Source organism: Camelus bactrianus, unplaced genomic scaffold (assembly GCF_048773025.1).
Source record: "Camelus bactrianus isolate YW-2024 breed Bactrian camel unplaced genomic scaffold, ASM4877302v1 HiC_scaffold_47, whole genome shotgun sequence".
Lineage (NCBI taxonomy): Eukaryota > Metazoa > Chordata > Mammalia > Artiodactyla > Camelidae > Camelus > Camelus bactrianus.
In genome coordinates, this window is record NW_027413963.1 from 45,088 (window position 1) to 60,000 (window position 14,913).

Genomic DNA, 14,913 nt, shown 5'->3' on the forward strand with positions numbered 1-14,913 from the left:
GGGAAGGAGGAATGAACAGATGCAGCGTGAGGGATTTTTAAGGCGATGAAATTATTCTGTAGGATACCATAGTGGTGGCTGCATGTCATTGTACATTTGTCAAAACCCATAGAACGTACAACCTCAAGAGTGAACCGTCCTGTAAACTATGGACTTTGATGGATAATAACGTGTCCATGTCGGATCATCAGTTTTACCAAATAGGCCACACTGATGAGAGATGTTGAGGGGAGTGGAGGATATATGTGTGGGTGGGGAGGGCTATGTGAGAACTCTCTGTATTTTCTGCTCAATTCTGCTGTGAGCCTGAAACTGCTCTAGGAAATAAAGTCTATTAATCAAAAACAAAAACAAAAACAGAAACAGAAACAAAAACAAAACACCCAAATGAGGTGAACCAGGATTCAGTCATCCAAAATGGAGCTGGACGGCCAGTGGGAGGAACTTTGTTGCAGACATAGTCCTGTTTCAGGGAGGGGGACGTTGTCCCCTCCCTCTACACATCTTGAGTTCTCTGGGCTGGACTGATCCAAAAATGGACCCCAGACGGATCATTGAGCAGGAGCGACAGGGAACCTACTGTCTTTCATTCAAGCACTCATGTGTCCCCGAAGCAGGCAGCTTTTCTCCGTTTTAGGACAAGAAATCAGCCCTTTGTGCGAAATGGGCCGGGCTGAGAGCCTTTGGTTTTGGGTGACCCGTCCGTGAAGAATCGAGACGGAGTTTGGGTTTTGGGGAGGGGGGGAAGCCCCTGAAAGAAGTCACGAGGTTGGTTGGTTTCTCTAGGCTTCCGGGGCCTGAAGGCTCTCAGTGGGTGATCAGGGTGTTTTCCTAAGTCCAGATGCAGGGAGGGCACCCTCCACGGAAGTGATCGATTTCCCGCTTTCAGGGAGACAGAAAGAAGAGTCTGAGGGTCCCTCTTGCGTCTGCTGGCCCCTCGGCTTCTTCGGTCACTCTCATTTCTAACCCATCCGTGTGCCACGGAGGCACATACATGTTTGGGGTGGCCTCCCCTGGGTCCCGACACCGGCATCAATGGGGGGAGGGGGGGCATGAGTGGTCAGAACTGTATCAAGCTCAAGGGCACCACCAACCGGTTTCAAAAACAAATCTGCCAGCAGCTGCTAGCCGCAGCCTGGTTGTTTCAAAGTTCCCGCCTTGCTCTTGTGGTGTGTTTTCTTTCGTTTCCCCTTCTCCACTTGCCCCGTGGGGTAGTCTGATGACACACACTTCCAGTGCTTCTTTCTTGCATCTGTGTCTCCTGGGCTGCAGTCCTAAGAGCCCCCCCCATCGCCCCCGCCCCCCCCAATCAACTCGTTTCTTTACCCTCCACCAGGTCTCCTGGCTTGGAAATCTCGGCTCACAGCATGTGTCTCGTGTCCTCTCTGAATTCACGGGCCCAGCCATCCACCCTAAGGAGACGGAGGGAGGGAAGGAAGGTTTTGACCTGGCGACCTTCCTTGCCGGCATCCTCCGGATTTGGGACCCTTCAGTGCGCCACCTGCCACCCGCCATACCACTCTCACCCTGAGGCCTAGCCCTCGGGGCTCCGTCCACGCGGAAACCTGAACGCGGACGGACCTGGACGGTGGGCGGGGTGGGGGTGGGGGTGTGGAGGGGCTTGCTTCATCACTGCCGGAACCGTGGAGGCGACCGGGACAGACGCGTCCTTCAAGAGGTGAAGGGACACGTCGCCCGGGCTAGGTCCGTGCCACAGCATGTGATTTGGCTCTAAAAAGGAAACCAGGGACCCGTGGAGCCGAGAGACCTGTGGGAGACAGGCGGGGCCGTTTCTGCGTGCCCCTGACTCCCTGAAAGAAGCCAATCTGAAAAGGTGGCATCCTGTAGGGTACCGGCTCTGGAAGACATTCATTCTCAAAAGGGCAAAAGCCCCAGAGAGGGTGAAAAGATGAGTGGGGTCGGGGGTGGTGGTGGTGAAGGTTGTCTGTGTGGGTGTGTGTGTGTGTGGGTGTGTGGGTGTGGGTGTGGGTGTGGGTGTGTGTGTGTTGTGGCGGGGGGTTGTTGATGAATAGGTGGAGCACAGGGGACTTTTAAGCAGCGAAACTCTCCGGTAGGTAGGTCCACGATGGGATGAAAACCAACGTGTTGGATATGGCAATACCTAAGATGGGGTGAACTGAAAGAACCCTTCTGGGTGTCCCGCCCCTCAGCCGAAGTTTAAAGTCCTTCCTAAAGCCAGAAGGTAAAGACACACGAGAGCAATCTGAGGGGCCATCGCTGAGGAGTAACAGCGAGGCCAGTGAATCCAGTGAAAGACTGACTGACGTGGGGGCCTGGGTCCCTCGGCTCGACCCCCTTCCCCGGGAAACCGAAGCCTTCGACGCAGGGATGCGCTTTGACACGCTTCTGTCTCATCGGAGAAGGCTTCTTCTGCCTGGCATTGCGTGACGGGGCCGAGAAACCCGTCCTCTCCTCCTCTGCGTGAGGTAGCGGTCGCTCCCGCCTTTGCGCAGCGGTGAAGAAAGCTACCAGAAACACGGTTCTGCGTTTCTCTCGATACCGTGGGCGAGCGTCTCGGCTTTTCCTTGCGTTCCACCATGCAGTCAGATAGCATTCTCAAAACTAAGCGTGCCATGCAAATTTTCCTTTTCCTTTTTTAAAGTGACTGTCAAGAACTTAGGCAGCATCGAGTGAAAATGTTGGGCACCTTCATCTCTTGGTTTGTATGGAGCCAGCTAGGTCATCAGACCCACGTCACCATGATTTCTGAATTCTAAGATCCTTTCCAATCCATGATATTGTACACTCCTGGGTCATGGGATGTCACTATGGCTGATCAGGTCAAAGGGAATGTGTCCCTCCAGAGCACTTATTAACACGTCAGTTTATTTAAACGACAACAAAGGAAATTCCCTTCGGGCGATATTCATTCCACACGCTAAAGGAAAGCGATAGGTTGTGTGCCTGAGCCCACACAGTGTGACGCAGGAACGGGGTGGGGGTTGAGTGAGGAGGAACTCTGGCTAGTGTCCGGGACCTAACGGGAGATAGAGTGGAGGATTTTTGCCCTTCTTCAGGGACAGGGTGAATCGGCCCGAGGTTGACTTGTGCGCTCAGAAAGAGGGCCTTTACCGGATGCCCCGAGCAAGCAGACTTTTCTTTTCTTCTTCTTCTTTTCTTTTTTCAGTTTTATTGACATAGGTTTGACATACAGCCCTCTATCAGTTTCGGGTGTACAGCACAATGATTTGACTTCCATAGACTGTGAAGTGATTATTAGGTAACTTTAGTGACCAGGAAACAACGATATGTTAAAAGGGGGTTTAATCAACAGAACTGCTATTTCTGATGATCATCTATTCCTAAGAGAAAGGACAGATGAACACTCCAAAATGCAGGAAGTGCATAGTCACAGAATGATGAACAATCTTTACCCGTGCCGACGTTTTGACGCCAGGATACGTGGAAAGCTGAAGTTTTAGAACATAGAAATATTTGGCTCTCCATTTGACCTGGAAATCTCCTTGTTGGAAAGAAGCTAATTTCTCCTCCTCATCCTCGTCCTCCTCGTCCTCGTCCTCGTCCTCGTCCTCGTCCTCCTCCTGCCTTTTTAACTAAAAAAATAAAAAAATAAAATAAAAAAAATTTTTTTAACAAGAAGTTTTTATCTTTTTGGAGGGGGGACGGGTCATTAGGTGTCTTTATCTACGTTTCAATTAATTATTTAGATTTATTATACGTTTTCAGTGGTGGTACTGGGGACTGAGCCCAAGGCCTTGTGCATGCTGAGCACGCACTCTACCGCAGAGCTCTACGCTTTCCCAGAAAGGAGCAAATTTCTAAACATAGAACTGGATGAGTAGGTCAGCTTTTTGATCTCATAGAAGCAGCGGCCCAGTTCTCTGGGGGGAACCCTCCTTATCTTGTCCATCTCGACAACGTCAGAAACGTCTGTCTGCATAGCCCACAGTGGCCTGAGACTGAGGCCAGGGGGCTGAATCAGGTAGAACCTGAAACCGAATGGAAGAAACAAACAAACAAAAAAGGGTGGGGAGGGGCACGCGGAGGCCTTTTTAAACGTACACACTGCTGCGTGGTCTCCCTCGTCGAAACTCTAATTCGCAGCCTTCTTAAGGAGAAATATACACCTGAAACGTCTTTTTTCCACACAGAGTTTAAAAGCTTTCACCCTCCGAGCCGAAAAACCTTACCCGTCCCATCGGTTCTTTCTGAGTGAGTGGGTTCTCTAGTGTCCTACGCGTCTGCTGGGAAACAAGCTGCTGGAGAACCAGCAACTAGAAACCAAGCTGCACCAGCATTTCCATGAGCGTAAAATCTTACATTCACACTTACTTGCTTAAAAATGCACACGCCTGCTTTGTTTTCATGTTTTACACAGTCGATGACCTATAACATGTATGATGCTCAAGAAATTGTGTGAGGGGCAATCCTGAGATTGACCGTGAGGGCGCAACAGATGGCAGATATTTCCTTAGGGTAAAACAATGGACGGTCATGGGAAGCCAGATCATCCATTAACAGAACTTGGTTCTGGCAGGAAAGCATGTGGTTTAACCCCAGGGAAATATTTGCTATCTCGAGATGTCCCAGAGGCAATCACAGGATACACTTAGAAATTTTGCATCCCCCGAGGAGGGTGATTGTTCCTGGAAGGGATAGGCCTGAAATGAATCAGTTAGCCAGCAAGCAGAACTTCGTGCTTCTGGCATGAAATATCTAAAGCCCCACCTCTTTGATCGCATTTCTTTTTTTTTTTTCCCTGAGCCGTATACTCCCAATAAACAGGATGTCGACCAGGCTTTTGGCACTCTAGATCCACGAGACCTTGAGTCCCCTGGTCCCATTTTCGCTCTTTACTTGGTCTCTTTGTTTCTTAATTCTTGCGTCGCCCGTCCTCAGACACGGTCCGGAGCTGCGCTGGACACAGCACCCGTCCTACCCGACTCGTGAGTGACCTATAGTTTTTAAATGAAAGCTACAAAATCTCTGGTCATGTCGATCTGCTGGTCTCGTCTGTATGAGACAGGGCAGTACCTGAGTTTCAGAGACACACACAGACACACACACACACACACACACACACACAGACACAGACACAGACACACACACACACACACACACACACACACACACACACACACACACACACACACACTCTAAAGGGAACAAAGAACAAAGAAAGATAGAGAAAGAAAAAGAAAAAGGCTCAGGGGAATAAAGGATTCGCTTGCTCTCTGTGACATGACCCAGTAGACCTAGTTGTCACGAGACAGGAAGCTCAACTCTCCGTGTTTACATTATCTGTTCCTGAGCTTTCTTGCAGAAAATTCTCATGCGTTTCTTTCCCCTCACGGAAGTCTTCTCTATTCCCCACAGAGCCTGGGGCGATGGCTCTTCACCCTGGAGCCGCCTGCGGCCGATCCAAGATATCGGATGATTTATGGAAGTGATCAGTGATCCTGAGACAAAGCCCTTCCTTTAGGTAGAAAAGCATGGCCCCTGCTGCTCAGGGAGCTGGCACTCCCCCTCCCTCTCCCCTCATGCCACCTTCTCCTTTGTGCACAAGCTATCGCTTTCGCAAAAGAGCTTGGCTTGCCTGAGAGTCTTGTGGAAGCCATCCTCATTTCTATGGTACTGCCGTCCAAGGATCTGGAAAGGGCCCGGTCCCATGTATGCATGTATGCATGTAGGCACTTGTGTATGTCCCCGGCTTGTAGGCCTGGCATGTTTCTTCCTCCACATACACTTGCCAGAGTTCATTCATGAAAGAGCTCTATGGAACTGGTTTTCAAGGGAACATGCAGGCAGGGAATGCGAACAGGAAGGAACCCAAATGTTTTCCTTCAGGTTGACATGATCTAGGACAGATCCTTTCATCCAGAAAAGCAAATGTCAAGGGATCGGTCTCGTGAAAAGAGCCATGTCTTGATTGTGACGAGCAGCATTCGAGGTGAAACTTTTCGCCTCCCTAGGTTTACCCCGAATCCATTAAGTTCCTGTGGGTTATCTCTGTCATAAAACGTGTCAGCCAGGAAAAAAAAAAAAAAAAAGAGTCTGGGAGCGATGGTTGGCTCGGTCTCAAGTCTCAGGAAGTGTTCACACCCCAAGCAGTCCGAGGGGGTAGTGTGTGTGTGTGGGGGGGAGGCGGTCCATCTCTGAAAAATTGGTGCCTCCTCCACGTAGTTTTTGGTCCCTTGCAACTGAAGCATCTGGCAACGTCCCTGGAATGTTTAGATCGTTTCCAAAGAAGATGAGATACGGAAGCGTTCGTTCCTGGCTCCATGAGTCGAAGGGGACGTGCTTTAATATCTTTCTGACAGAAAAGACTCGAGATCTGTCAGTGTGTTGGCCGACATGACTGGTATACCTTCGGAGGATGGATGGACCTACAGACAGACAGACAGACCGGAATACATACATACTTACTTACATACGTACATATGTAAACATACAATACAATACAATACAATACAATACAATACAATACAATACAATACAATACAATACAATACAATACAATACAATACAACAAAACAAAATGAAACAGAATAAAATAAAATAAAATAAAATAAAATAAAATAAAATAAAATAAATTAATTTAAATGAAAATAAAAGGATGCTGTGAGGAGAAAGTGTCTGTTTCTGGCTAGGACCAAATCGTGTCCCTACGTGGACCGGTTGGGAAAGACTGGTGTCCCAGATGGTTCACCGTGACTTCCTCGTGAACATTTGCTGTGACCGATTCGGGCTTCGGAACTGTCACGGTCTCGTTCTGAGGAACATCTCCTGGAAAGCATGTGGAGACCGTCTTCGTCTGCCGTCCTTAGGAAACGTTCCAGCAGAGCGGGTGTCCGAGAGCCTCTAGGGGCGATGGCTATGCTTCGTGGACGTCTGTCCCTCTTCAGGCCGAATTTCATGGAAGTATGCTGATCTGGCCAGCCGACAAGTCTGAATGGGGGTGATTTTTTGGTAGAAATGCGCGTCCTTGGAGAGACCAGGGGAAGGGGAGCATGTCTCAGTGGAAACTCTCGTACAGCGTGATAGAGATGAGAATGCGGTTCTGTGTCATCATCTTTGCGTGCTTCCCGCCACCCTCCCCCTCCCCGCCCCGCCCCGCCTTCCACTGATGCGCTGGGCCACGTCACGCGTGCTTCGAGTTTTCTCCGATGGTTGGCCAACGCTCTTCCGACTCCCGTTGCCCATGGTTCTCCCGCTTTGGACTTGGCATCCTCGAGAACCAAAGCCGCCCTTTCCCTGAAGCCCCGCCGAGCCGGGCTGAGCAGCTGGACATCCGCTGGAGAGAGGTCACTGCCGTGTCCCCTCTCGAGACCCTCCTCCTGCCCGTTGCTGTGGAGGCCACTCAGAAAGTGGACCTGAACCCGCATGCGTTTTTCAGGCCACCCGAGCCTCTTCGAGCCCGACGCCTAGACATCTTCCTGACTGGTGGCGCTCCGGACTCACACCCTGGGTTTCTCGTTGGCTTCAGCCACGGACCTTTGTCTTCCTGGAACGAAAGACCAGACCGGTTTCATCAGGTGGAACCACCTGCCTGGTGGCGGGACTGTCGTGGAACCCTATGGACCACCCCGAAGTGTATATGCAGCCCAAGGGTGATCTCTCCAGTTGAACAACCATCGAGGCCCAAAAGGACCCCTGCCCCGGGAAGAAAGAAACTTTGACCTTGACCCTTAGCTGCCCGAACGAGAATTTGGATCAGGGTTGGGTAGGGTGATGGAGATCTCCCTTGGCACAGTTCCCGTGTGCGGGACTTTCAATGACTCTGTCTTCCTGAAAGGACACCCGCCCCCTGACCACGCTGTCTCGTCATCAGTTTGTTTCCACGAGGGACGAACCGTCATTGTGTGCACGACAAAGTTGGCCGCTGCCTGTTTGGTCCGCCATCGCTCCGTAAGGGACCGACGAAGTGTGCGTCGTGACCAGTGACCGATTTCGGAGCCCGTGGGTGGTGGGCGGGTGTGTATCTGTTTTCCAGGTCACGCGCGACGCGGTGTGTCGTGGTGTGGCCCGCCTGGCCACCCCACCTCCCTTCCCCCATGGAAAATCAAGGGAGAGTATTGCCCGAGACAGACGAAAGTGCAGCCACGAAACCTAAAAGGATGACCCTGGATGTCAACTTGGAGGTGGCTAGGAGACGGCTGAGCATGCATAGGATCACACTGCACTGCCACCGTGTGGGATGCCGCACATGTGTCGCCGTCGTGGTTTTCATCTCCTCCACCTATTGCCCTCACCTACATCCACTCTTTATCTCACTGAACTCTTTTTTTTTTTTTTTTTTTTTTTCCGGTAAGACAGTGAGAATTTTCCCTCTCTCTCTCTCTCTCTCTCTCTGTCTCTCTCTCTCCTACTGTCTCTCATAATTGACCTGACAAGGGGATGTCCGTTTTCACGTGTCCAACATAGCGATTCGGGATTCTTCCATGTTCCACGATGATCACCGTGATGAGTCTGGTTACGGATCAGTCACCGGACAGCGTCATGACAATAGTATGGATTGACTCTACTCGCCCTGCTGTCCATGACCTCCCGTAATTTGTGTATTTATTAATTGGAGTTAACTGGAAGCTTGTACTTTTTCCTCTCCCTCACCCATTGCACTCATTGTTCCTTCTTGGTATCCATGAGCCTGTTTCAGCTTCCTTGCATGTGTTCCTGCGTATTGTCTTGGGGATTCTGCCTCGAAGTGACAACATCCCTCTCGAACTTAAGTCACTTAGTTAACATCATCCCCTCTAGGTGTAGGTCTCTCCAGACCACGTGGCACTGTCCATTCGTCCATCCGCGGGCCCGTAGTGGAACTGCCGGGTCTTCCAGGAGTTTTCTGTGGAATGTTTTGAGGGACTTCTGTCCTGTTTTCCCTAATGGCTTTCCTCCACCTCCGTTTCGCCCTCTCCCCCTCGCCCCCACCACCAACCCCTGTTCCGTGTTGCCTTCTGTCTTCCGTCGGAGAGCGGAGTCTGTCAGGTATGAGTCGAGAGCTCTGTGTCCGCCTGCCAGCCCGCCCACCCGGCCCCATCTCGAACGGTGGTCTCTATCACGTGTTCCGTCAGGAGCAGGCACTTTCTGCTTGTTTTTGGAACTTGCTGTCGAGATTCCAGGTTCTGGGCCTGTCCGGATATCTCTTGGAAACGGAAATGTGTGCGTTTTCCCCTTTTTTAAATTGTGTTCGTTTGTTTACTTACTTATTTATTTATTTACTTACTTACATTTATTTATTTATTTAGGCCTTTTTTTTTTGGTTCTTGCTGCTGTTGTTGCTTTCGGTGGTTGTTTGTTTATTCGGGGAGGGGAGGTAATTCGTTTCTTTTGCTGGTTTGTTGCCTGACTTAGTGATTGCCTGACTTACCGACTTCCTTATTGACTTGAACGGAAGTCCTGAAGATCGAACCCTGGACCTCGCGCGTGCTGGGCAGGCACTCTGCCGCTGAGTTCTACGCTCCATCCTCCCCCTCGCCCCCTCCCCCATTTGGGGGAGGAAAAAAATAATTTTTTTTTTTCCTTTTAAACTGAAAACGTCCGTTTGGGTCTCCTGCACGTGTTTCATCCCTGGTTTTCTGGCTTCTAGGAGGTGGAGTTGACCGAGTTCTTGGACTGTTGAGGAGAGGAACCCCTGATGGGCTGCGGTTGTGCTTTTTCTACGGTGTTTTTGTTTTTGTTTTTAAACCCCAGAGTAGTTCTACAGCTTGATTTCCCTTTGGTGGTGGGTTTTGTCGTTTGTTTTCATGTTTCCTTTCTTTCTTTCTTTCTTTCTTTCTTTCTTTCTTTCTTTCTTTCTTTCTTTCTTTCTTTCTTTCTTTCTTTCTTTCTTTCTTTCTTCTCTTTCTTTCTCTTCCTTCCTTCCTTCCTTCCTTCCTTCCTTTCTTCCTTTCTTCCTTTCTTCCTTTCTTTCTTCCTTTCTTCATTTCTTTCTTCCTTCCTTTCTTCCTTCCTTTCTTCCTTTCTTCCTTCCTTCCTTCCTTTCTTCCTTTCTTTTTCCTTTCTTTCCTTTCTTTCTTTCCTTTCTTTCCTTTCTTTCTTTCCTTTCTTTCTTTTCTTTCTTTTTTTTTTTTTTTCGGATGGGGCTACAGTTTCCTTGTCCACGTTGACTGTGTCAAACACACACACCGACACACACACGCACACCCAGACACGCGGATGCGCATGCACAGTGTTGCTCTGTGTAGATGCACTGAACCTCGATTTACCGAGCGGGTGGCTATCGACTCGCCCCCCCGAACCCCCGCCCGCATTTTTTTGTTTTCCCTCCTCCTTCCTGCGGTTGTGGTCAGCCGTGCTGACGTCCGTGTTCTCACGACCGACCGCGAGTGCGTTTTCCCCACGCGCCCGTTTGTTGTCTTTGGGCTTTGTCGCGATCTGTGCCGAGATCGATTTCTCTTTCCGCTTCGATGGGGTTCGCGGTCTTCATCCTTTCTTTTCTAGCTTCTGGGCTTTGCCTGTCTGCTTTCGAAAGACCTCCCGCATTCGAGAGGACGGACTCCAAAGCCGATTCCTGCGTTGTTCTCTGAGCGCTCGCCTGGTTTCGGTTTGCCAGCCCCCGCCTTCCCTCCCTCTTCCCCTCCTCCCCTTCCCAACCTCCCACCCGGGAACCCGGGATCTCGTCCTGGTCGCTCTGGGCCACCCGCGGCGTCGGCCCCGGCCCCGCCGGCGTGTCCGTGTGATCTCCCCCGCCCGGGGAATCGCGTGGGGAGCGCGTCCCCTTCGCGGCAGCCGCCCGGCCGGCCGTGTCTTGCCAAACCCCGGCTCCCTCCGTCCTCCCCGCCCTGATCTGTTGCCGGGGTCGCGTCGCGCCGCGTCGCGTCGTGTCGCCTCGTGTCGTGCCGTGCCGTGCCGTGCCGTGCCGTGACGAGGGTGAGCGGGCTCCGAGGCGGACGCCACGGGGCCGCCCGGCGCCTCAGTCCGGGACGAGCTCGGGCGTTTGGGCGGCCGGCGGCGGTCGGGATCGGTTCCGGGGACGTTGGCGACGGTTGTCGGGCGCCATCTGGCTGCCGCTCTGAGATTGTCCCTCTTCTCCCGAGCGTCGGCGACCTCGGCAAGGGATGGGGCTCGGCGGCGGGGCCCGAGGCAGACTTCGGGGAGGCTGGCGACACCGGCGGTGACAGTCCCCGTGGCGCTGAGCCGCGGGCGCGTCCTGCTCTCGGCGCAGATTGGACTCGCAGGATGATGAGGGGGTGACTGTCGCCGCGCTCCCGGGATCTCGTGTGCCGGGGGAAGCCGTGTGGCCTGGCCTGGTCGACCAGCATCCGCCTGTGCCCCTCCAGCCGCGGAGACCGACCCGAGCCGATCGGACACGGCCTGCGCCTTGCCGCCGCGGGGGAAAGGGAGAGAGTGTCCCGCGCCCGGGCCGCCGGCGGCTAGGTGGTCAGGCCCTCGTCTGCGTCCCTTGGACGACTGCTCGTGAGGCGAGGAGCGGCCCGGGCCCAGTGCGGTGAGGCCGGGGACGGGCGCGCTGGGGTTCCCGGTCGTCGGAGGCGCCTCCTTGGATGAAATGTTTTCTGAGTCCCGATGGATCCGGAGACGTGGCTGGGCCGGCCCCTGTTGGCGCGGGAGGCCTGGGAGGGGGGGTGCCCCCCGCCCCTTAAGCCTGCCCGCGTGGGTTCCGGTGGCGTTGGAGGGACCGAGACTTCATCCGGACTCGGGGACCGGCACGGGGGCGTCCTGCGAGGGATGTGGGGGAGGCAGGCTTTCCCCGGCCCGGGGCCCGGTGCTCGGGAGCGGTCCCTCGTGGGGGGCCCTCTCGTCGGAGGCGCCTCTGTGGCATCTCCCCGAGTCCCCGGCCACGCGGGCGAGAAAAGGGCAGGGCGTCCCCGGCCTGATCCCGTCTCCCTCTCGTCCCTTCCCCTTCCCCTTCCCATTCCCATTCCCATTCCCATTCCCACTTCTCCTCCTAAGCCTCCTCCTAATCCCCCTCCCCTCTCCCCTCTCCCCTCTCCCCTCCCCCTACCAACCCCCCCACCCCGGTCGATCAGATGGCCCCCGAGAGCTTCGGGGCTGCCATTTATGGGGGTAGGGCTGGGGGCAGGTGGCCGGACCGAGGTCCCGGGGTCCCCCCTGCAAATCGTGGACCCGCCCCGTTTCTGGGCGCTGTCATTTTTCCTGTCGTGTTGGGCATTTTCTGCCAGCAGATAGGTGCTGACACGGTCTTCCTCGGTGTCTGTCACCGAGTGTTGGGTCTCCGGACGCGTGCGGGGCTCTGGGTTTCTCTCTGCGTGAGCCCTGGCCTGGTAGCCGACTCCGCTTCTGACACTTGAGCCGCCCGCCCGGGCCTGCGCGCCGGCTCTCGTGTGTGCGTCCGGCTGACGTGGCCCGTGGTGCCACCTCCGGTCTCTGGTGGCCCGAGGGCGGTGGGGTGAGGTGGCGGCGTGGGTCTTTTACCCCGTGCGCTCCCCGCCGCAGGCACCCGGTGGTGGCCGGCACGACCCCACCCCCGTAGGCTCCGTGCCGCGTGTCAGGCATTCCCCGCCTGGGGTCGTTGGCCGCTCTCCTCGGAGAGGACTGAGGAGTGGGTGGCGCCTGGCGAGGCTGAAGCAGGCCCCTCTGGTGGTTGTCCTCGCCGGGCCCTCCCCTCTGGGGCCTCCCTGCCCCACATGGCTGGCTCGCTCGCTCGCTCACTCACTCACCTGATCGATGTGGTGAAGTCATGCTCCCCCGGGCCGGGCCTAAGCCGCGCCAGACGAGGGACGGGGACGTTCATGGCGAACGTGGCTTCTCTTCTCGTTCTGCCTGCGGGTCCCTCGCCTCTCCTCTGCCGCCCGTGGGTGGCGGGGGGAAGGCAGGGGTGCGGACTCCGGCCCGACCTCGGTCTCCCGTGCCTTGTGGTGTCGGCGGGGCCGGGGTCTTGTGACGCGGCAGACACTCTCGCCTCCTCGCCTGCTCGGCGTCCTGTCTCGCGAGCGGCCCTCCCCCGCGGCGGGGGAGGGCTGCCCCGCCGCCACGCCACGTACCCCCTCGTCGGGGTGTGAGCGTGTCTCGCCTTGGTCCTCTGCGGTGCCCCTGGAGCGCTCCAGGTTGTCCCTCAGGTGCCCGAGGCCGAGCGGCGGCATCGCTTCCCGTCCCCAGCGAGTCCTCTCGGGTAACCCCTGCGGTGGTCGTGTCTCCCGAGCGCCTCTCTTGAGGCGTGGGGGAGGGGTCGAGACGGTAAGCGAGGCGTGGCCGCTCCCCACCCTCGGTGGGGCCGGGGCCGCCTCCTGAACGTCAGTCCTCACCCTGTACCGGGGGGGGGACTGACGTGGCCGGGCGCACGCCGGGTGGGTCCCCCTCAGCGGGGTTCGCGCCCGGGCGTGGGAGCGATCGTGGTGGGGCCGGGTGATGTGCCGGTGGGGGGCGGGCGTCTGTCCCGTCCCCACGCGGTCTTGGGTGTGTCTCCTCGCGAGGTGGCACGCACGGGTTCTCCCCGGTCCCGACCGCGAGCGCTCGCTTCTTGGCCCGCTGCTTACCCCTACCGCAGACCCCTCCTGCCCAGCCGAGCGCTGGCGTACACGTTGGCGGGCTTCCGTAGGCCTGAACGGGGCACGCTGGGTGGGGGGCGATGCGCCCTCGGTGAGAAAGCCTTCTCTAGCGATCTGAGAGGGGAGCCTTGGGGGCACCGGACCCCCCAGCCGCCGCTCCTCCATCCAGAGCGTGCAGTCACTCTCCACGGGGAGCGACTGCCGCGGCGTGTGGGCAGGGCCCCGTCGCTTTGGCGTGTGGGCTGCGCTGGCCCCGCGGTGGGGCCGAGTGCTGTTCTTGGCCTGCTGTGGCCCGCGCCTCCCCCCTCCGAGTCGGGGGAGGGTTCCGCCGGGCCGGGCCCGGCGTCTGGCGCGGGGCCGTGCGAGCGCGCGCGTGCGTGTGCGCGGGCTTGGCCTCCCCGGCGCGTGCCGTGGGGGGAGGGGGAAGGCGGTCCACCCCGACTTGGGCCCCCCCCACCAGTCTCCGCGCCGCGAGGAGCCACCCCACCTGTTCCGGTCCCGAGACGCAGCCACCGGTGGCGGTGCGTGGGCCACGGGTCGGGCCGCCTCGCTCGGCAGCGTTTCCCCGGGCCGCGAGGCCTGGGGGCGGGCCAGACGAAGCTGGGTGGCGGTGGTGGACGGACAGACGAGACGCAGACGGACGAGTGAGCGAGTGGAAGGGGCTACCCTCTGGAATGGGGGTGTTTAGCCTGCTGCGCGCGAGTCCCGGCGGCGAGCGGGGCCGGGGTGTGGGAGGAACCGCCGAGGGTTGGCTGAGGCCGGCCGGCGTCCTGGGCGTCGCGGGGCCGCCCCCACGTGTGGGGGTGGTGGGATCCCGCGGTGGTTTCCCCGGCGGCCCGGTCGTGTCTCGAGATTTCCCCTTCCCTGGGTTGGTGCCCGCCCGCACCCACGACCCCTGCCGGCCGTCGCTCTTGCGCGCGAGCGGCCCCTCCTCGTCGCCGCCGCCGGCCCTCCCCTGCCCTGCCAGGACCGATGGCCGCCCGCGCCGAGCCTTTCCCCCGCCGACCCCCCCCCGTCCTGGGACCAGAACGTGGCCTCACCGCGTTGTGGGGTGCTGTCCCTCCCCTGGAGGCGGCCCCGGGTGAAGCGTCGTCGGACCCGACGGGGGGAGGTGGGGTGCTTCGGCACGGCGCGAACGTTTGTTTGGGTGCGCGTCGGGGCGGGGCGGGGCAGCGCCGGCCCGTGCGGCGGGAGAGCCTTGCGGTGGGCCGTCCTGAGGCCCTGCGGTGTCGGGCGAGGGTGGCCGTTGGGCCCCCGTGAGGGTGCCGAGGAGAGGGCCAGTCGGCGCGCCTTGGGTGCCGCGGGGCCGCCCCCGTGCCGGAGGGCCCGTGGCGGTGAGACCCCGTGTCGCACCCCGGCGGCCGACTCGCGTCTGGGTTTCCGGCGCGGGCCCCTGGCGGTGGCTCCACGGCCCTCCTCTCCCGCTTACCGGCTTCCAGGCGGCGTTGCCCGTCCGCGGGCGCGC